The following is a 23,986-nucleotide window of genomic DNA, read 5'->3' on the forward strand; positions in this document are numbered from 1 at the left end:
GTGGTTTGTGCAGTTAGTATAGCTGGGTTTAAAAAAGGATTGGATAAGTTCTTGGAGGAGAAGTCCATTACCTGCTATTAAGTTCACTTAGAGATTAGCCACTGCCATTAGCAATGGTTACATGGAATAGACTTAGTTTTTGGGTACTTGCCAGGTTCTTATGGCCTGGATTGGCCACTGTAGGAAACAGGATGCTGTGCTTGATGGACCCTTGGTCTGACCCAGTATGGCATTTTCTTATGTTCTTATGTACCTGGTAACAGCTTAAGATAGCATCGACTCCTTGCATCTTTTCATCCTTGGATCTCATACTTTTCTTGCTGGTTTGGGTGCATTGCCTTTGGCTTTCCTTTTGTCCTCTGGTTGTGATTATTCTATCTTCATTATAGCACTGCATTGGACATACAGAACTCATTCCAAATTTGATATGGAGTCTGGGTGCTTATTATATTAGATGAAAGAGGAGAGGACCGCAGTTAGAGATATCCTACTAGAAAGATACCAGAAACTGCTAAACTGTAAAGCTATACCATGTTTTATTTTGAAAAGATCTATTTTTGATGTTTCAAACACTGGAGATTTTTTTTTCAGGTGCTACTCTAAAATGTCCTAATGTCTTTTTCAAGCTTCACCTCCGTACTCAAGAGTCATCCATGATTTAAAGTTGTGAAAGTCAAACCTTTGCTACAAGTCTATAAAATGTAAGAAGAAACAGCTGTAAAACTGTTGGTAAATGATCCTCGTTGTTGCACACTGATGCACATTAATAAACTATTACTTACAAAGCACAGCTGTGTGATGGGAGCAGGAAGAAAAATGTTTAATAAAAATGCTATATCCTCTTTAAAAAGGAAAGCAGCATCCTGAATCTCTTCTTCTGCTATTGTGGCACAGGGCATGATGAGTTTGGCAATCTTGTTTTTCTAATTTTTTTGACATTTGCTGCAGGTGGTGATTAGGTCTTGTAGAATGTGGGGTGTCTTGCATTCCAGGCAGAAGGACACAGCTCTGCTCTCTGTAAAAAAAAAACAAAAAACAAAACAAAAACTCACAAACAAAAATGGAAAGACAACCCCGCAGAAAAATAAAGCAAAATCAGCCGTGAAGCTGGCTTAATTAATTTTACTAAATGCAGCCAATGGATGGAGAGTGAAGAATGGAAATGGAGGAGTGTAAGAGCAGGTGTTTCATCTCATTTTCTCTCCTCCCTTCATAGGTTAGCTCATCGTCTTTCTTTTTTGGATATTTAACAACTGTTAATGTCCTGGAAAGCTGCTTAGTCCAGTCTAAAATGTCCTAACCCCACAGAATGTGCTTAAAAGCATCCTTAATTTTACTTCTCTGCATGTCCAGATGCAATCTTTTATTTAAGTTCTCAAAAGTAGCCCAGGAATAGTGGGGCAATACAATATAGAGAAACTATCCTGCCAGGAAGAATGGTACAGTCCATTAGTGGCACAAAGCCTTAACCACAAATCTTGCCAAAAACAGACTGAACCTCAAACTATACAATTGTATCAAGGAAAAGTAGAAAAAGCATTTTCTCATATTGACTTATTTCTAGACAGAATGTCTGCACTAATTAACTTGCATCACATTTTGTGAGTGTCTGGAGACTGTTCCAGCTTTGCACCTAAACTTTCCTTCCATTTAAGAGTCCACTTTAGCTGCAAGACCATAAATACCTGCACCCATCGACTCTTGCATTAAACCCACTCCTGTCCCAAGTGACTGTGACATTCACCTGAGTCAAGAGACCTGGCAGTGGATGAAAGACCATCTTGCAGTGCAAGCATGTTACAAGCATGGAGCATGCTGTAGGTGGGCAGCTCACATTATTGCACAATGTTAAACCAGCGATTACTGCCTGCAGCAACTGCCCCTGGAAAGAATGTCCTGGAGAATAACAGCAAGACAAAAGGGCTCCTGTGCGACTGGGAACTGGTCTTTTATCCAGCCTCTCACTTCTGCTTCCTGTGGGTGATCACGGACTAAAGGAGCATTTTTGAGTAACAACTCCTTGTAAAGTGCGACAGAGGCAGTCCCATAAGAAGCGAAAGATTATAAAAGCAAGATGCATTATAAGTTGGCAAAACAACTTGTGTTCTGAAGGTTTACTTTTATCAACTGATGGTCTTTTGCAACTGTTATGTGATGAAAGAAGCTTGGGAGGTAAACAACTAGCTTTAATTTAATAAAAAAACACAATAGACTTGTTCCAATACAGGTAGCGCACAGAGTCTGCAATATGATTCCCCCCTATGTAGGTCTCTGTGGTATGGTAGAAAGCCTTACAATCTTCTAGTACTGCCCTCTTGGATGGGTCAGGTGTCCTGCTTCCCTCAGGTCTTGTGGCATGTCTTGCCACCAGAATGTGGCTTCTTTTGGACAAGGCCATATCTCTCCCTGATCTAGGCCCAGTATTCAGTCCTCTCAGCTCATCTTGGGCCACCTCCAACAATCTACTTTACTGTTCTCCTCTGACTATTCTCTCTCTCTCTGGCCTCTGCTCCTTTACTCCTTCTGCCTCACCGACCGTAGACTTAACTGGCTTACTCCTTTTTCAAGAATTCTGGGTGGACCTCTGACATTCCGCATTTCAGAGCTCCATCCCAGGAACACCCTTAATTCTGTTTCCCTTTTGTAATTCTTCTGTTTATATCTATCTTTTTTTGTTTTGTTTTGTTCCTGTGCTCTATCTGGGTTGCTTCTTGTCCTGGCTTTTGTCTTCTTTGAGGTATTTAAGCCCCATTTCAGTTTGGTACAGCTGTGTCGTTCCCCACCCATTCAGTTCCTATATGAAGTTTGATTCTGCTCTTTCGGTTCATAGGCAAAATCACTTTACATTAAGCTTTCTTTCCTGTGAATTACTAAAAAATATAGGTAAACATTAACAGTCGACCATGTACACGGAGATCTTATCAGAATATATACACCATAACTTGAGGTGACGAGTAGACTCACAGTCACCTCTGATAGCACTGGAGAATTATTCTGCCCCTGAAAAGGGTTGCTGTTTCTGGCTAGATAAAGTTTGCTCTGGTTTCCTGATCACTCTTCCTGTGAACGAAGGTAAGGGTCAAATCGTGACAGGTTGTGCACTAGCTTCTTCGACCCTGGTCAGAATTTCCTGTTCTGCAGTTACAGTTTCTGGTGGGTATTCTGTAGAAACAGTTTGTTCTTCCTATGACTCACGATTTGTTGTACAGCGGTGTAAGCTTCTGGTGCAAACTGTAGATGTCTTTTGTTCCTCCCAGTTGTGTCACAGTAAGCTCTAATGATGTAGGAGTGGGGTAATTGGCACTCATTTTATAATACCACCTCTTCTGGTCATCAAGATTTTATTCTTACGTGAGAACCTGGCTGTAGCTCTGGTAAGGTCTTCACCCAGACTGGGACTTGTAGGCTGATTTTGTCTTTTTATCTGTTGTATAACTACACTCAGATCCGGCCACTGAGGATATAAGTTTTCTTCCCAGGTTGGGATTGGCATTCTTAACTGTTGGCCATTATCAGCTATATAGAACTGTATTTGTTTGCATTGATAGGAGTTATTTTGTAGGTTAGCAAGGCTAGAAATAGATCTTCTTGTTTAAAGATCTGTTTTGTTGTTTGGGCTGCTCTTTCTGTCTCACCATTGGCCTGTGGGTAATGAGGACTAGTTGTAACATAATTAACATTGTATTTATTTACAACCAATAGGGTCCCTTTGCCTCATGGTTAGCTAAATCCATTCCTATAGCCAGGGAAATGGTTTGATCCAGTCACACCTGCCATGGGATGAGAAGTGATCTTATCCAGGAAAGAGCCCTGAGAAAGGTGTAAAGAATAATCCAGGAGAGTGGGTGTGAGAGCTGCTGCTAGTGGCTCTATGGAGAGACAGGATTTATTTATTTATTTATTTTTGGTTTTTTTATATACTGATCTTCTTGCATTGGATGCAAATCAAACCGGTTTACAGTGAAACATTAGAACTTGCCTAAGAGCATTACATAGAACGAAGAACATAGAACATAGAACAAAATAAAATGCTTGTGAGCATTACATAGAACGAGGAATATATAAAAAACTTTTGGTAACAAGGTGTTAAAAATAAACTTTTTATACAAGGTTAATGCAAAAAAAAAAAACCCCATCAACTTTAAATGAAAACAGTCGGATAATTGCCTCAATTGAGATAGATGCCAGAAGAATCTGGAAGCCCTGGGGAGATTCAGCATGGTTCCATATTCTCCTCTTCTGAGCAGGTCTCTTTCAGCATCTGTAGCCCTAGGCTACCAGGTTAGCACCATGAGAGACTGCCTGTGAAGTCATATAGTACCTTGGGCGTAGACTCCATCAGGGGAATGGCATTGTAAGTGCAATTCAGGCCACACATCTGACCATGTGTTAAAGGAGCTTCTTTACTCTGAATCAAAGGTGGAAGAAGAGCAAAGGATTCTGGATATTCTACTCTATGCTTTAAGACTGGTAAATGCAGACATTGCAAAACCTGCCTAGGTCATAAAACTTAATATGGCTTTGCCTGAAAAAAAAAGCTTGGACACTGGTTGCCACTGCTTATCTTTAACTTTCCCAAGACATGCAGACATCTTGATGAAAAGTTAAACTCCTCACTTTTATAAGAATAAAGAGTCTTTCACCCATATGCATTGACTATGCCAATAAGGCAGGACAGAAAAAGCAGCCAGCGGCCCACCATCATCAAGAGTACCCCATCATAACCAAGGGCCATCAACACCCCGAGAGCCAGCACCAGCATCACTGAGATTTTGTCTGATTTCCTGTGACCAGCCTACAGACACTGACCAGCAATCCTGTTCAGAGCCAGGAAATTCCAGGTTCCTGACCAATTGAGAAACTGCAGAGTGCTTCAATCACTGACTGTTATCAGCATGGTGAGAGAAACAGTCTTTAACTTCTAATTATATTAGGAGGTCAGAGAGTTTAACTTACATAATCGTGGGTTAGAAATCCTGTAACATGTGTCAATTAACAAATCTGTGTGGACTTTTAGACACCTGTTGTGCTAATTTAGAAACTGAGAAAAAGTGTCTTGAATCACTAAAGTATTACTCAATATATGTGTAATACCTAATCAATCATGTTTAATTGATATAAACACTAATGCTTTAAATCTTGGCAAATCTAAAAAATTATTGTTCTGAATACTAAACTGTGAATACATTATACTCACATAAATAAATAATTGGAGATTTATAATAAAACTCCCTCCAGCATCTCTGATCAACCTTTAACCTTGCTGCAATGGGAGGAAAGTGACAAACTGCACATTATGATCAATGCCAAAAGACATACCGACTGTGAATAGAATGTCTTTCCTAATTTTGCTGCAAACACCTGCAACAGTGCTACCTCAGAAATAAACTGCAAATCCTTTGGAATATCAAATCTTTCTTGGATTACTGCTTGTGGCAAGAATTAAGCGTCAAGTGTGTCCAACTCAACCAAGTGCCTTTGCTAAATGGCAAATACTGAGCACTGGCCTCAAATGAAAACTTTTCCCCCCACAAATTGAGGAGCATTGTAAGTCAAGCTAGGGCGAGATAACATAGTACAAAATTTCATCTTTGTGAGACTTTCCTCACTCCAAATGACGTCAAATCTTCTCCAAGGTGTACTGTGCTTTTCGTACGTCTCACTCTGCATGAGATACTGGCCCCTAAACCCTAAAGCACCACCAACACATCACCTCAACCTATTAGATGGCCTTTCTATAGAGATATAAATAGGTGCATACAGTGAGGCCCTCCCCAGAGGCTCTCTCTTCTCCCTCCCTAGCCCAGAAATGGCCAAAATGCAATTCTTAAAATTTATTGCAAATTGTGTTATGGCCATTTCGGGCATATCGCACAGCCTAACGCCAGGAAAAAAGGTGTAGTTATTTCCAGTGTTAAAACTGTGCGATATTGCCCCTCATTTGCCTAAATCCTGCCCAAATTCCTCCCTGATCCCACTCCTCCCAAAAATTTGCATTTGCACCGTGTGTTAGTGTTGTTATCGCATGCATTGCCATAACACAGTTTGATGAATGACCCTATTAATTTGTTAATACATTGAAAGAATATTTTTTCCACTTTTGTTTGGATTTGGAAATTTACATCAGTTGTGAACCAGACAACCTGAGCAATGAGAGGAACTTTTCACTAATATGCTCTGTCTACAAAGCGTTGTCTCTCAGGCTCCCACACACAAGCACAGGCAGGCACAGGCACATAGGCAAACACACACACATAGGCAGACTCACATAAGGGACACACATGCTTGCACACAGGCTTCCCCATGCATATGTAATCCCCTTCTCAGCTTTGGGGAATCTGGGGTAATTCATCCAAAGTACGGAAATCAGTCTCAGCTGGGGGCAGATAAACTGCAGGGCCAAACTGAGCCAAGGACACGCACACAAACAACTCTACAAATTCACTGTCCACTACAGAGTGTGCACTCCAACAAAAGATAATTTATTGAAATAAACTGTTCAATCAGTCCAAAAATTGTAGAAATCACACTTCCAGAAGTGTCTTTTTCAAAGAGTTCAGAACAAAGTCAAATCATAGTTCTATGTACAAATCTTTCTTCAGCCTTAGACTAGGCCCAACTTCCTTAGCATTCACAACAATTTAAATCCAATTTGTTACTCACACTTTTTAGAACGTCTGCAAAGTAACTCACTCCGTCTTCTGTAGACAGAATGCAGCTCCCCAACCCTGCTCTGAGGCTCCAATCAGGCACAGGCTTCCTTCTGGTCCTGAAGGCACTCCTTACAGTCCCTTTATTCACTCCGTAACTCCAGTATTAAAGTTCTTCAGTTTTCTTTTCTTTTCACTCAGGCTTTCTAAGACACCTGTGGGGTATCTCTGCCCAACTCCTTCTCTTTTCCCCTGAAAGCCTGGGAGGGGACTTGGTGACTGAGGGAGCCCCTACCCTTCCTCTAAACAGGGTAATATTGAAACTTGAGGATCCAAGATGGCGATGTAGCTGCACCACAGAAGCGTCGCTGTTCATTTGTGGTCTAGAAATCCTATTTTCTTCGTTGTAAAATGCCGCATTCGGTCCGGAAAAGAAGGGCTAAAGAGAGGGAATCAATAGAGAACCCTCCGGGAACCCCGAAAGCTGGACCGATGGATGCCCATGTGGTATTTGGACCTACCATACTGGGAGGATGCCCGCAGGAGTTGGTTCAGGAGAGCCCTAATACAGCGGAACCGCTCCGGGACCTAGAGACATCAATGTCCCCGGTAATTAGAACGCCACCAGTGAACCCCGCGGAGGTCAGGGAGGCTCATCGGGAGTAGACTCCGATGCGACCCAATGATGTCACCAACCCCGGACGTGCGGGGGGAGAGTTAACAGTAGACGCCGCGGTGGAGCCCGAGGTTATCGGAGAAGCTGAGCGGATTTCAGCGCGAGGAGAGAAGATAACATCGAGGGGTATCAACGTGGAGAAAGAAATGGAACCGCGAAGAAATCTTATTCCATTGGTGAGACCCTCTGATATAACTTTGGGTACAATTTGGGAGACTTTAGTAGTTCTAAATGAGAATATTTTTCTTCAGCTAAACCCAGTTGTAACTAAACTGGAGGACTTGGACACACAAGTTAAAGTTCTACAAGAAGAAAGGATCAAACAACAACGTGTAATGGACTCGGTGCAACAGAATATAGGGAATTTAAAAGACCTGTACTTAAATTTGATTAAAGAAAACCAATTGTTAGATAAAAGGCTTGAGAATATGGAAAATCAAGCATGGGGGAAAACTTTGAGACTGATTAATTTTCCAAGAGTTCCTTTGGTCTCAGCAAGAGATATGTGGGTGAAATATGCATGAGAAATATTGAAGTTTTCAGACCAGACAATGCCTCCATTAACAAAAATTCATTATGTGATACCCTGGAAAGTAAAACCTGCTGAAGGCCAGGAATTTCGAGTTTTATCCCCTTTAAATATCTCAGAGTTGCTTGAAACGTCAGATACAAATTTGGCTCAACCTGCAACATTAATTGGTTCTTTCCTGTTGGATTCAGATAGGGATCTTGTGATGAAAATGTATTTCAGAAATATAAAAGAATTATTTCTTCAAATGAAAGTTCAAATATTTCCTGATGTAGCGAAGAAAACACAGGAAAGAAGGAAGCAATTCTTGTTAATGAGACCTCAGGTATTAAACATGGGAGCAAAATTTAAGTTAAAATTTCCATGTAAATGTTACATAAGATACCAGGAAGTTAATTTTACATTTTACACTTCATCTCAATTGTTACAATTTATAGCAGATAGAGTGACTCCCAATACAGAAACAATTGGCCCTGATGTATCTTCACCTCAGTAAGCTAAATAGTTCTATTTAATTAAGTAGTAAGTCCAACTACTATTCTCTTCAGCAATGTTATAGTATGATTTAGCTCTCACGAGTATTGGATCCTCCTACGTTGAGAACTACGATTCTAGCCAATAATTCTGTTGGAATATATATTTGTTTGGTTATAACAAGATATTTGTGGTATGGCTAATACTTTTCCTGTTCAGTCAAGTTTATATTGATTGTTAAATGTAATAATATTATAAATAAAAAATTAAACAGGGTAATATTCCCTTTCCAAAACCCAGCCCTTAGGGGCTGAACCAGTCTGTCAGTCAAAGTGTTACCATTCACTCCCTCTGACCCCACACTTTCTAAAACCTCTCCCCCTTTGAAGTGCTGAAAAGCGGAATATAAAAATCTAAATAAATACGTACACATGCACACACTGGGTGTCTTCTTCAGGCACTGCCAGAGTCCTTCCTCAGCCATCATGGGATATGGTTTGCAGTGGTCCTTTCCCTTCTTTGGCCCCCACAGGATGGGAACCGCAGCAACTATCCTTCAGGCTTCTTCTGGTGTCAGGCAGCCCTTAATATGTGACCCCTGAGCCCTAAATGGGTGGGCCATGGCTACGTCATTGCTGTGGCTTGTGAACTGGTTAAAAAAAACAGGAAACAGCGAGTAAGACTAATACACTTTCAATGTAGTGGTTCCCTAAGTCTCTATATGCTTTCTGTTAATTATTTAACAAAATATAATAATATTTATCATTTTCGCTTTTGTTCGATTTTAAAATTTATAGTTGTTACGGACCAGATAACCCAAGCCATGCCAGGCAGTTTTCGCTGGTAAATAAATCTCAGCTGGTACTCTACTCATGTGCTCTGGCCACCCATTTCTCAGGAACTGTAGGGCTGACTGTAGCACCGAGTCTCTTCATTGTTGGCTTGGACTGACCAAAACGTTCAGCCTGACCAGCAGTCCTTTTCTAAAATAAAAAGCATCAGGTTTCCACTTTCCACTTTTTCCCAATGGTGAAAAGGAATCAAGTTCAAAAGGGTTTCATGACCTGTCAGATAATAACCACTGAATCTGACATTGTTTTGGAGTGGGTATAACTATTTCATACCCACTGGGTATAACGGGTATAACTATTTCATACTGGGTATAGTGGGTATAACTATTTCATACTGGGTATAGTGGGTAGGGTATAACTATTTCATATCAACTGAGCAGATTCAGGATCTGTAATTTGCAGAGGATATCTTTTGACACTGCATCTTTCTATAACAAGTGTCTTTGCCAGATCTTCACTCTGCTTTAGGTTTGCAGTGCAACACGCAAACTTGATGGAGAAGGAGAAGGCTTTGACACTTTATTGGAACACAATTCAAATCTTTGCAGTTTATCAAAGCTACCGGAGGTTTATAATCTGTGTGCAGAATAAAGGACTTTAGTATGTACAGATACTCTGAAAACCTCTCGCATTGGGTGGATTGATTTAAATCAAGTTTGCCATTGATACGATCCCACATATTTTCTATACAATGGTGCTCATCTCATCACTAAAACATGCTGGGAATTTACTGGGTAAATCACTTATACTAAAAGACAGAGAGAGGCTTGAAGAAAGGGTCTCTCTCTTCAGCTCCAAAGCCAAGTCTGTTTTCCTGTGGCGAAGTATGGAGGAATATAGGAAGCCTTGTGGTACTGAATAATATCTTCCCTTCTTCTTTTTAGTCCACTCCACTGTTCCTTTCTACTCTGTCTCCATCCTCTTCAGTATCTTTCTGTTTTAAACTTATCTGGCTTGCTTGGCCCAGCTCCACTACCACATAAGCACAGAACAAGCACAAGTCTACCCAGTTTGTGCTTTTGCACATGTGACTTTAGTCCGCTGAGGGACAGAAACTAAAAGCCCAGAACTTTCTAGAATCAAGAGCTGGTAGTTTCTGGGCAGTGCTGGATAGATTAGAACCATTTTCATGAGATGAAAAACTGAAATGAATTACCACGTTTGGGGGTAGATTTTCAAAGGGATACGCGCGTAACCTCTGAAAATCTACCCCTGCGCGCGCCGAGCCTATTTTGCATAGGCTCGGCGGCGCGCACAAGCCCCGGGAAAGCGTGTAGATCCTGGGGCTTTCGAAAATGGGCGGATCGGGGGCGGGAGCGTGGCGGCAGGGCTGGGGTCGTTCCCAAGTCCTCTGGCACAGCGGCCGTGCCGGAGGTTCGCGTCCCGGCAGCTGGCTGGCACGCGCAAGTGCAGGCGTAACTCCATCAAATAAGGTGGGGGGGGGAGATTTAGGTAGGGCCGGGAGGTAGGTTAGATAGGGGAAGGGAGGGAAAGGTGGGGGGATCCAAAAAAAAAAAGTTCCCTCCAAGGCCGCTCCGATTTCACCGGGTAGCGCGCACAAATGCACCCCGCGTGTGTAAAATTTAAAATCTGCCCCTTGATTTTTTGGTAACTCAATGTAAGGACCATCTGGGTCCCTCGCTAGCCAAATTATCCCTAGTTTTCATCCTGAGTTATGATTCAGTAGTTTACAGACCATCTTAGCAGACACCTCCACAGATGTTCCCTCCGAGGCCGCTCCGATTACCACCATATAGTTTTCTAAGACAGAAAATGATATGGCGGTATTGATGTGATCGATGAACCCCCACACTGAAGCGTTTGAGGTTTTCCTCTTGGCTCTTGATATGAATTGTTGACTTCCTATAGACACGAACTGTTTGGGAAGATATAAAGAAGGCCGTTTTCCATTGAGGTGTATGAGTAAAAATGATCGGGATTTGAGATTTAAAAGATACGCATATATGATTGTTATTCGAAGAAGTGGATTGGCGTTTGGGAGAAAAGAAGTGCAAGAGTGTACCACCTTTAGAGAGCACAGGAACGTCAATTTGATTGCGATTTGCAATTAAGTGGACTTCCCTGAAGAAGCTCCATGTAGCGAAACATGTTGGGAGATATTTAAGAAATTTTGTTAAATTTAGACTTTTATTGGTGTGGATGGTTGCATCTGTGTTTATGATTTTATTGTTACCTGGAAAATTGTAAATTGTTCCTGTCTTTTCTATGTGTATCTTATTAATTAATAAAATATTTTTCATATGAGTTTTTTGTATTTTATATAAATAAAAGTAAAGGTTATATGGGAATATTATATCACTTTTTTATTTTTTGAGATTGAAATGTGTGTGATATATATGTAGATTTGCCGCATTTTTTTTAAAAAGAAGAGACAGCACTGGAAATTCTACGGACTAGATAGATGTGCATACACCAACCCAAACACCAACTGTTTAACTAGACTACTGTTACACGTGCCGTCCGTGGCAGACCCGTGGCACGGCCCCCTCACCTTTCTACTGTAACTCCAGCCACTGGTTCATCCTCACTGGTGGCGGTGGGCCGTCAGCTTCGTCCTCGGGCCTCCCCTGGTGCCTCCAGCTCTGCCATAGTCCCCGGCGTTCCCGGTCCTGCTTCCAAATCTTGTTGGGCCTCTCCGCATGGCCCGCGAAGAGACGCTGCTACTCACACCATGCCCCTCCCTAGGCACGTGCGCATCATTGACTTTTAAGTAGGGACCGCAGCGGGAACCTAGCCGCAGCCCTGGATGATGACATCAACCTAATCTCAGTATTTAAGCTCAGACTCCGCTCCCTAGCATTGCCTTTGCAACAGGTCCCCTCGCTGGTCAAGCACCCGTTGCTTCTAGAGATTTGTCTCTACTCTATGATCCTGTTCCTCGTTGTTCCCGGTTCCTGTCTCGTCGTTCCTACCCTGCTTGTGCTTCGGATTGACTACATGTATTTTGACCTAGCTTTGCCTGAATTTGCCACTGCCTATCTCCAAGTCCAGACCTCGGCTTCGCTTGACTCCTGTACTGCCTATCTCCAGACCCAGACCTTCGCTTAGCCTGACAATGGTACTGCCTATCTCCAGACCCAGGCCTCTGCTTCACCTGACTACGATACTGCCTATCTCCAGACCCGGACCTCTGCTTTGCTCGACTACGATACTGCCTATCTCCAAACCCAGGCCTCTGCTTCACCTGACTACGATACTGCCTATCTCCAGACCCAGACCTCTGCTTTGCTCGACTATGATATTGACTATCTCCGTGATCAGACCTCTGCCTTGCTTGCCACCAGCCTTGACCCAAGCCTGCCATTGGACGCCTCTTCTGCTTACTCCCTGGACGTGGTTTCTTCAGGCTTCGGCCTACTTCTGCTCGAGCGCCCCCTGTCTGCCATTGTTCCACTGGTGCCCGAGTTTCCAGGACATTACCTAGTCCAAAGTAAGACTGTACCAACTCTCACCTGCTGTCTCTGGGCTGAACCAACTTCAACTGCAACTAGATACAGAGGCCCACCTAAGTCCTGCCAGCCCCGGCACCTAAAGGCTCAACCCGCGGGGAACAAAGGCTGGTATAGGTGAAGCTCCAGCGGCCTCTGCCTATCAGCCCACACCACCTGCCGACGGTGGGGACCCCTAGGTCCTCACCTTCGGGTTGCGTCAACCCCACCTCTGCCCAAGGGTCCACCTCCAATGCAACAACTACCATAAGAGATTAAAGGATGTAGGCACACACATACACACAACAGAAGTAAAGTAAAGTGAGAATGCAGAGTCATGTTGTTAAAATACCTTGACCAATTGGAGAAAACACAAAAATAAAGACAAAACCAATTATACAGAACCTACTTACCATCTGAATGCTACAAGGAGATTGGCTGGAACACCTGAGAAAAAAAATATCAGGAGAGAATCATATTCTTTATCAATCAACACCTATTTTTCATACACATCATTCCAGTGGAGATAAATTTGACTATGCAAAGACATATGCAAATATATATGAGAGCTCTCAAATAGTAAACTCTGGTACCAGATAGAAGATAGTAATCTTAGAAATGGAAAAGAGATAAAAGAAAAGTTTTAACAATCATAATTCTCTATGTTGTGAAGAATATTATCTGCTTTGTATGTGATATTCAAAAGGTTGCAAACATTTCAATTGTTTATTCATAATCAGGCCTATCCTGTAAAGTGCGGCCGCGTTTACCCTGCTCCTAAGCCGCTTTTAACTCACGTTTCAGCCGCGTTAGCCCTTCCTGCGATCCCGAATCCCCTTTAACCTACTCCTACCGCGTCCTAAATTCCCCGGGCAACCCCTTCCGCCCGCGGCATGTATATTGCATGCAAACGAGCATAGCGCGATATTGCATGCAAACGAGCGAATTAGCTATTCCCTAGCATCCCGTAACCCGCGCCCCGACTATCGCTACCTTTCCCTGCCGTTTTGTCACACGTTTAACCTGCAAACTTACCGCCTACCCTGACCCAGGCGGTAGAGGCATGGTTAAGGGTAGGTGGCAAGCTTTCCCCCAGCCCCCGCTCACCTGCCCCGGCCGCGATCATGGGTGCCGGTCTCCGTGGCAGCCCCAGTCCTCTCCCCTGCTCCCGAAGCCAAAAAAAAAAAGCAAAAAAAAACGTTGCAGCTCCCCTCCGATGTCCGGAGGGGGCTGCAACGTTTTTTTGGCTTCGGGAGGAGGGGAGAGGACTGGGGCTGCCACGGAGACCGCTTTCCCCCGTGCAAGTAAGCCTTGCTCCGGGACGGGGGAAAATAGACACTGAGCGGTGAAGCGAAAAAAACCAAAAGCTAGTAAGTTGTTTCGCCACTCAGTGTCTCTTCTCCCCCCTCCCTACTTTTGGGATCTTGACAGATCCCAAAAGTAAGTCGCTTTTGAAAAAAAACAAAATTTGCTCCCCTTTTTTTTTTTTGCTTCGCCGCTGTCACCTCTTCTCTCCCCTCCCGGAGCAGGGCGCGAAAGCAGCCTTGCTCCGGGAGGAGGGAGAACAGACTGACAGCGGTCAGGTCGGGTCCGGTCGGGTCCGGGTTGGGGGTCCGGGTCGGGTCCGGGCTGGGGGAAAGCTTCGCCGCTGTCATCTCTCTCCCCTCCTCCCGAAGCAGGCCTTGCTCCGGGAGGGGGGGAGAAGCGCTGTCGGGTCAGATCAGATGGAAAAGTAAGTTGCTTCGCCACTGTCATCTCTCTCTCCACCTCCCGGAGCAAGGCCTGCTTCGGGAGGAGAGGAGAGAGATGACAGCGGCGAAGCAACTTATTTTTGCATCCGATCGGACCAGACTTCCTGGTATCTGTCATTTCAAATGACATTTGAAATGACAGATACCAGCGTGGCGTGAAGCCTTAGGCCCGCGCACCCAGGATCCTGTATAGGCGCTCTATCCAGTATCCTGGGTTGCGCGGGACTAAGGCTTTTCGGACGCGGTTTACATTTACATATAATTAGGCTTCAGGATCGAGCGGTAGGTGAGCTGCACTGTGCGGGCGGTAACCGCGGGTGCCGTAGGCACTAACGCAGCTCTTCCTACTGCTCGGTACTGGATCACCCTGAATATTATTTCTTGTGAATAAAGTTTGAGAATACTGGGGTGGATTTTCAAAGGGATACGCGTGTACCCCCCGAAAAGCTACCCCAAACCCCCCCTGCGCGCACTGAGCCTATTTTGCATAAGCTCGGCGGCGCGCGCAAGCCCCAGGACGCGCGTAAGTCCCGGGGCTTGCATGGAGGGGCGTGTCGCGAGTGACGCGGCATTTCGGGGGCGGCACCACGGGTGTGGTTTCAGCCCGGGGGCGTTCTGGGGGCGTGGCCACGGCCTTCGGACCAGCCTTCGGACCGGAACATGGAGCGTGGCAGCTGGCCCGGTGCGTGCAAGGTAGGGGGGGTTTAGATAGGGCCGGGGGGGGTGGAAGGAAAGTTCCCTCCGAGGCCGCTCCGATTTCGGAGCGGCCTCGGAGGGAACAGAGGCAGGCTGCGCGGCTCAGTGCGCGCAGGCTGCCGATTTTGGGCAGCCTTGCACGCGCCGACCCCAGATTTTAATGGATACGCATGTATCTATTGAAATCCCGCGTACTCTTGTTCGCGCTTGGTGCGCGAACAAGAGTACGCGTGTGCACAGATTTATAAAATCTGCCCCACTGTGTTTTTGAATACAGTCTTGAATTCATCTGAGTTGTATCCTTTTAAAGACCCTGCCTTCCCTTCCTACCCCTGGGAGACTCGTTGGGTGGGTTCTAGTCCCTTTGGTTCCTATACAACAGAAAGCAGGGCAATTTTTCTCTCTTATTTCCTTTTTTGTGGTTATAGTGACTCCCGAAGTAACATTTGAAACCCCATACTGCCAGATCACCATAGCGGGAAAGTCACAGCCCACAAGTACACCGCCATACTAGGAGCCCGCTCTCTAGCACTCAGGAATTTTGGGACTTTGCCAATTGTTTGCCATCCAAAGGGACACTGACTCAGCTCGTGAAACTGAGAAAGAGGCACTCTTGAATTATTTATTTTTGTGTGAAGATTATTTGGAGAATTTTTGTTGAAAATTGGACTTTCAGTATTTTTGGTTGCAGTAAATTTTTGTTGAACATCTCACCAGGATGTCCCGTGTATTTCTTCAGAGACAGAAGTGCCATAAAGCTAGGGTTGCCAACTTTCAACTGTGAAAATTCAGAACATTTGGATGTTCATAGAAGGAACTTCCCACTGGAATAAAATGCCCCCCCCCACCTACGCCAGGAACCATGCCATAAAAAATTCAAACAGAATCTTAAAACCTGGCTCTTCAAACTAGCATACCCTGACTGACTGACTGCTGCCAAAGGGATATACCCGAACTCAGTCACCCTGTCCGACTGATTCACGTTAATATTTCTACCTCAGCTACCCTCCTTCTCATTCCCGCCTCCTCCTACATCCCTGTCCCCTGCATCCCATCCCATCCATGTCCTCCTCATCCACCCTCTCTGATTTCCCCCTCCCAAGCCCTTCCCGCTTATATTCCCTTTCTCATGTTAATAGTTCTTAGTTAGACACATCTTTACTTGTTAAAAGTTAAGAATTAGACTCCTTTGATTAATTGCTTTATCTAAAAACACGAATTTCTCCTATATTATATCTCTGCCCACCCTCCTAGATTTATTTCTGTTAGACATTAAACTATTGTAAAGCTTGTTGCTAAGTTATGTTACACTGTGAACCGAGGTGATGTTTCTAACGTGCCCTGGTATATAAAAATCCTTTAAATAAATAAATTAAATAAATGCATGAAGTAAAATGTTTACCTTTGTCCTTCTGCACAACTGTTTGTTATAAACTTTTATTATTTTATTAAACTTTTATTATGGCACAAAAACCCCAACTCTCAGCACTCCTCTGCTTACAAATCCTACTTACATACATACCGCCATGCCATTCAAAATACTAAACGTGACTACTATGCTGATAAGATCCATCAATACACTTTCAATCCCAAAGCTCTTTTCTCCTACGTCTCAGCCCTCACCTCACCCCCCACGCCCGCAACTACGGATGTAGAAACTAGCTCGAAATGTGAAGAATTTGCCCATTTCTTCCAAAACAAAATAACCAACCTCCTCCTCACAAAAGCAACCGCCCCTCTATTCTGCCCCCCCCCCCCTCCAAACATAAACCACCTGCCTCGCCCCTGAAAAAGTCACTGAACACCCTGGATCTCACTTCCCCTAAAGAAATCGAGACAATCCTTAGGAAGTCCAAACCTGCATCCCACCCATCTGATACTATACCCACGAAATCCCTTCTCTCCATTCCTAACATCATCGCCACCCCCCTAGCAGAGATTATTAACTGCGCCCTCTCCTCTGGCTCAGTTCCCAATCCCCTTAAACACGCAATAATCAAACCCCTTCTCAAGAAGCCTTCACTTGACCCTAAAAACCCAGCTAACTACCGTCCCATATCCAATCTCCCTTTCATTTCTAAAATCATGGAGAAAGTTGTAAACTCCCAACTCACCGACTACCTAAATGACAACGACATCCTCCACCCCTCACAGTTCGGTTTTCGCAGGAACTTAAGTACTGAAACCCTCCTTCTCTCCCTTACCGATTTCCTCCTTATCAGCCTCGATCAAGGTCAAAATTTCCTCATCACCTTCCTTGACATCTCCGCTGCCTTTGATACTGTTAATCATGAACTGCTTATCTCACGCCTTGCCAATATCAGCATTGCGGGCACTGCCCTCCTATGGTTCAGATCCTACCTTTCCAACAGATGCTTTTCTGTGAAACTAGGCGCCTCTGAATCCTCCCATCTCTCCCTCTCACAAGGGGTGCCCCAAGGTTCTTCCCTCTCCTCTCCTCTATTTAATATTTACCTCCTCCCCCTCTGCTATCACCTCTCAGAGCTCGGCCTCAAATTCTACATATACACAGATGATGTCCAAATCATCATCCCTATCCAGGACTCACTATCTGCGACCCTTGATTTCTGGAAAAAATGCCTCTCCTCTATCAACTCTTTTCTCACCTCCATTCACCTTGCTCTCAATGCCGCTAAAACTGAACTCCTCTTCATTCATAACCAACAGTCTCTCAACCTTTTCCCCTCCAACGACGCCATGCTCACTACCCTTACCTCTCAACAACCTGTGCGTAACCTTGGCGTCCTAGTTGACACACACTTGAATCTGAAAAACCATATCACCTCTGTCATAAAAGGAGGATTCTACAAACTTATGGTCATAAAAAAACTCAAGCCCCTTCTCCACACACACGACCTTAAAACTGTCATTCAAGCTACCTTATCCTCAAAACTTGATTATTGTAACTCCCTCTACCTCGGCCTCCCCCTATCCACAATCAGACCGTTACAGATACTCCAAAACGCAACAGCAAGGATAATTAGCAATGCTCGTAAATCCGACCACATAACCCCTATCCTGAAGGAACTACATTGGCTCCCCATCTCATACTGAATACTTTTCAAAACTCATACCATCTTACACAAAGCCATCTACACTCAAAAACCATCGTGGCTAAGTGACCCATTTAAACTCACCCAGTCCTCCAGACCTACTAGAATGAACCGAAAATGCACATTACAAATCCCCACACTCAAAAAAGCTTGTCTTACAACCACAAGAGTTCGTGCCTTGTCGATCTCTGGCCCCACCCACTGGAACTCCCTACCCCTCCATCTCCGCCTTGAGCCATGCCCCCCTAAAATTCTGAAAAATGCTAAAAACATGGCTTTTTCACCAGGCCTTCCCAGACTAATCTCCACCCTCTCCCACCCCGCCAATTCCCTATTGACGTAACCACACTGCTCCTAAGAATTGTGCCGACTACTGTAATTATGTAAATATATGCATTATACGCTTTTGTTTATATGCTTTTGTAATTATCTTTGTTTCATCCGTATTTACTGCTCGCTAATGGCCTCTCTTTATGTCTGCTTCTCCCTTTGCCTACTCTTAATTATTAGTTGTCCGGTTTTCCCCATCCCCTGTTCTTTGTAATTTCCATTTCTTTAATGTTATAATGTAAACCGATATGATGTGTATTTTAATGTCGGTATATAAAAATTGTTAAATAAATAAATAAATTTGCCTTATTATTAGAAATCTGTGCACAAAGCAAGGTACAACCAAATGATCCCAAATATAAAAATGCCAACAACATCCCATTAGAAGAGTCAGGAAAACTACAATTACTTAACTGCCACCCTTGCCGTTAGAAAAACTTGCATTTGATTTGAAGAATCACAAATACTTGTCATTTTTTTCTCCATTTTTATTAGCAGAAAAACAGCAATACACAACAACGCAGATATCATTCCAATTTTTCCAATTTTCCACCTTCACTCATCTCCCCCTCACACACACTAACCACCCAACCCACTCTTCTACAATGAAACAAATACAGTAGAACAAAGAATTGAATCACAAAAGCAATGGTATACAGAGATGCTAGGATCTATGTAACCGAGACAGTTTATTATTTGGGATAGTTGTGGGTGGATCCTTGGGCCGGTGGCAGATGACCACGCCCCCAGGGGAAGATCCCAAGAGGGACCACTGGTGAGGCTCAGAGTTTGGAGACAGACACACACTAGTTCTTTTATTAAACAGTATACTGAACCACCAGAGGTGGCAGTAGTGAGCTGGAAGCGCCAGGCAGGGCTGTAGTCCCTCAGATACTGGAACAGCGATCCCAGGATGGCTGAGCTGTAGAGAAACTAAATACAGTGAGCAGGCAGTTTATGCAGAGTTCAGGTACAGAACCTTGATGAGCTTTACAAAAGGAGCGGTCTGGGAGTGGGGCGGGGGCGGGGCCAGAGGTCTCCGACAGAGCGGCCATTGCCGCTGTGTCGGAGGATCATGTCCCGGCACCCTGCCGGCAGGTGCAAAAGATAAGACAAAGGACGGGGGGAGGGGGTGTTAGAGTAGGGCTATGGGGGGAAAGGTTAGGGGGAAGGGAAGTTCCCTTCCAGGCTTTTCTGATTTCAGAGCGGCCTGGGAGGAAACGGGGGAAGGCAGCGCAGCTCGGCGCGCGCAAGGTGCACAAGTGTGCACCCCCTTGCATGCGCCGACCCCGGATTTTAGAACATGCGCGCGCATGTTTTAAAATTGGGTGCACATGTAGGCCATGCACGCTTCTTTTAAAATCTACCCTTTATGTTCCGTCGTGAATAATTCAAGCATTTGTATTCTCCACATTGCAAGCATAGGAGGTTCCTCTGATAACCATCGAATCGCAATACAATGCTTCGCAATGCAGCATGATTTGATCAAGAATTGACTAAAATATTTCCCCAAAGATTGTGCAGGTTGTCTGTAACCTAATAAAGCAAATGCAGGGTTCAAAGATAAAGATTTGTTTGACATAAAAAATACAGCATGATTTATACTTTCCCAAAATCATGAGATCTTGGAACAAGACCATAAACAATGAAACATATTGGCCCGTTACAAAACATTTATGACTTTGAGATGAAGTAATAATCCCCTCATGATATGCTTGAAGCAGACATATCAGTGTTTTATGTGCTATTCTGTATTGAAGCTCTCTAAGATTAACATTAATTAGAGTGACAAACACTTGGGAAAGAGAATCCAAAAGAAGTTGTTTGTCCATTATCATATCTAAATCTGACTGCCACATTTGAGTTAATTGGTAGGCATTGGCAATATGATATCCTTGGTATAAATGCAGGAATTTGAATAAATGCAACAGCAACCCTTTAGGACATGTAAACAAATGTAGTAAAGCTACAAACGAAGGTGATGATATTAGTAAACATGTGGTCCTAATAAGAGATTGGTAAAAATGTTGAATTTGAAGATACAACAAATGGTCTGATGGCCTGAAACCAAGTTGATCCACACACTGTTGCAAGGACAATAACTGAAGCGTATCCACAGTGATAAAATCTTGCAGTAGCCATTCAGGACCCAATTTTATATAGGGGCGACTTAACCCAATTCCTCTGCTTTTGAAGTATTGATTATCAGAAAGAGGCAAAAAAGGAGACATACCCCTATCCAGGGCCATCCACCCATGCAATATCTGCCAAGCCCTTAAGATAGGTCATATTAACATAGAGGATCTTATCTCAGGAGACAATTCTTTCACCGACCTATGCAGTATGTCGCTGATATTTCACAGGTAAACAATCTCAGAGTCTATCTTCAAATCAGTGAAGTTATTTTGATTTAGTAACCAGTCACCAAGAACCCTCAATAAAACCGCAAAAGAGTACAATTGAAAATTTGGAACCCTCAGTCCGCCTTCTTCCTTAGGAGCAATTAATATCTTATTTGAAATCCTGGTTTTTTTCCCTTTCCAAAAAAGAAGTCCAAATAAGCGATTAACCAGGTTGATATCTTTAACTAGAAGTGGCATAGGCAACATTTCAATTAGGTATAATAATTGGGGGGTTAGCATCATCTTAATCAAAGCAATTCTGCCCTGAAATGAGAGCTGAAGTAACTTCCAGCTTCCAAGTTTAGCTTGGAATTTTTCTAATCACAGGTATAAAATTAAGGCCATACCAGAGTTAGGCTCCCTATGAATACTGAGGCCCAAGATTGTAATTTGATCTTGTGCCCATTTAACTGGAAAGTTTAACCAGGTGTCCCCGAGATGACCCATTATATCTAATGCTTCCTTTTCGTTCAAGTTTAGATTGAAACCAGATATATCCCCATATTGTAAGAATAATGTTAAGAGCAGCAGGTAATGAAACTCTGGCTTTAGAGAGCAATAGGAAAGTGTCATCTGCAAACAAAAGTGATATAATTGTCTCCTTACCTACATATATCCCCATTATTAAAGGAGAATTCTTAAGATTACATAGAAATGGCTCCACAGAAAGAATAAACAATAAAGGGGAGAGAAGACAACCCTGTCTGGTGCCTCTATGTAAATTAAACTGATCTGTGAGAATGCTTATATAAAGGTTGTACATATTCCAGTATTCTGCCAGAAACTCCAAACGCACGTAAGCTCTCAAATAAATAGGGCCATGCCACTCTATCAAAAGCCTTTTCGGGATCACAACTCACAAGCACGGGGTGACCAAATTACATCAGCATGACACTGAGAAAGAGCTGCATAGATCTTCCGAATGTTAATTGAGGATCGTCTTCCATAAAAAAATCCCACTTGATCCTTACTTATTAGTTTTGGAAGAATACATTTCAGTCTGTTAGCTAGAATTGTCGTGAGAATTTATTTTAATATCTAAATTTAACAGAGAAATAGGCCTAGAGGAGGCTGGGGATGAAGGATCTTTACTGCTGTTTGGGAATCATTGCTATAGTAGCTTCTTTTAGAGATCCTGGCATTACCCCCTCATCACTCACATTTTCAAAGAGGCCTCTTAATTGTTCCGAAACCAACTCCCCCAAGGATTTGGTAAAAGCATGCGTCCAACCCATCAGGCCCTGGAGATTTGTGTGAGGGGAGAGACTTAACAGTCCAGAGGACTTCAGAACCTGTAATAGGGGCATTTAACTTACTGAGATCCCTCTGATCTAGCTTCAGCACCTGTAAACCCTGAAAAAATTCAGTAATCTTACCCACATCAATGGAATCTGCCTTATATAAGTTTAGGTAAAAATTCACAAAGATTTGAGGTATCACCTTGGAAGTATGAACAATATTCCCATTGGTATTCCTCATAGCATTAATAAACTTTGAAGCATTTTGCTATCTCGTTACATTTGCCAGCATTCTGCCTGCTTTGTTCCCATAGCAATAAAATTTAAATGTGATATACTGCAGTGATTTATATGCCCGTTGTTGCAGCAAATCATTCTGCACTGTTTGCAACTGGTTAAACTCCTGTTGCAACAACCCTGAGGGATTAGTATTCAAAGCAGATTTACATTGCTTTAATTGGAAATCAAGTTGAAGTATCCTAGCGTTTATCCGTTTCTGCTTAGAATGGACATCATTATTTCACCCCTTAAGACTGCCTTCACAGTTTCCTAAAACAACACAGGATTCTCTATATGTTGGGCATTTGCCCGGGTGAACAGTTGCCATTTGTCCCGGAGAAATTCAGGGAAAAAGGCATCTTGGAGATAGTTCTGGGAGCATGCGCCATAGCTTTAAATGGCACTCTTTCTGGGTCCAATTCACCAAGCAGGACACAGGAGTATGATCCGAAATTACCAAGTTTTCTATTGAGGTCTGAGTCACCAATGGAAACAATTAATCTGAAAGTAGAATATAATCTATGTGAGTAGATGTAAAGGGTGCTCGTGCATAATGTGTATAGTCTTTTGTCGTAAATACTTGTCATTTATCAGCAGGGGCGGCTCAAGGCAATCTGCTGCCTGAGGCGAAGGCTGAAATGGTGCCCCCATCCTCTATGACCTGGTGCAAGTGAAATCCCAGAGGGCCAGGGCAGGGGGAAGGCAATAGAGGGTGAAGTGACTTGCCCAGGATCACAAAGCGTGGCAATAGAATTTGAACCCTGGCTTCCCTTGTTTGAAGCCCACTGCTCTAACCACTCAGTTTTTGGGCCTGTTATTTTTTTGTTCTCAGTCTTCAGCATCCGCACTAGGGGACACCGGAGAAATGTTTAATGGGGCGGGGTGGCCATTGGCCACCCCATCCCCTGGGTCTAGAAATAGGACTCCTCCATTCCCTATTGCCTGTCTCCCACCCTTCTCCAGAATCTGCCCCTGGGGTGTGAGAGGCTGGTAAATGGTGGGAGTCTGTGTGTGTGACACAATCTCTCTTAAGGCTGATACAAGGGTATTAGATGCCCTATACCAACCTTTTTTCTGTCGGGACATACCTGATAGATGGTTCTCACATGCGTGACACACTTAACACATGATCATCACAGGGCTAAATGTAAACATATACTCTTGTATCTACAGAACTAGGACATTGCCCGTAAAACTCACCATACAAAAAAGATATTTCTGGTGTCATCTCAGTAAAGGCAACATAAACACTCTCTCCTACCAGGCACAATAGTCCACCTTATGAAAAAACTGTAATTTACCACCAATACATGTCCTATTGAGAAACACAACAAATAATATTGATACAAATGCCTACATGTTATCAAAATGCCTCACCTCGGTCACACACATAGAATCGACCTTCACCAAGTACAGAAAGACCACAAATTCAAATATGGAGACAAAAACTGGAATGAAAACCCAAAAAAGCCACTCTACATTCAGTGCAAAACTGAAGAAATGTAAACAGAAATATAGCACCTAGGAGACTCCCAGGATCTGCAATAATGTACACAAACTAATATGCAAAACGTTACACCTTCATTA

General features: G+C 43.5%; 1 long non-coding RNA gene across 1 annotated transcript; it reads right to left on the reverse strand.

Moving 5' to 3' along the window:
• Positions 1 to 519: 519 nt before the first annotated feature.
• Positions 520 to 9,102, reverse strand: LOC115087808. Its single transcript, XR_003855619.1, has 2 exons — positions 8,759 to 9,102; positions 520 to 1,015 (listed from the first exon to the last, which is right to left on the reverse strand). It is a non-coding gene; the product is annotated as an uncharacterized LOC115087808 (long non-coding RNA).
• Between the last annotated feature and the right edge of the window lie 14,884 nt (positions 9,103 to 23,986).

Source organism: Rhinatrema bivittatum, chromosome 1 (genome assembly GCF_901001135.1).
Source record: "Rhinatrema bivittatum chromosome 1, aRhiBiv1.1, whole genome shotgun sequence".
NCBI classification, from domain to species: Eukaryota; Metazoa; Chordata; class Amphibia; order Gymnophiona; family Rhinatrematidae; genus Rhinatrema; species Rhinatrema bivittatum.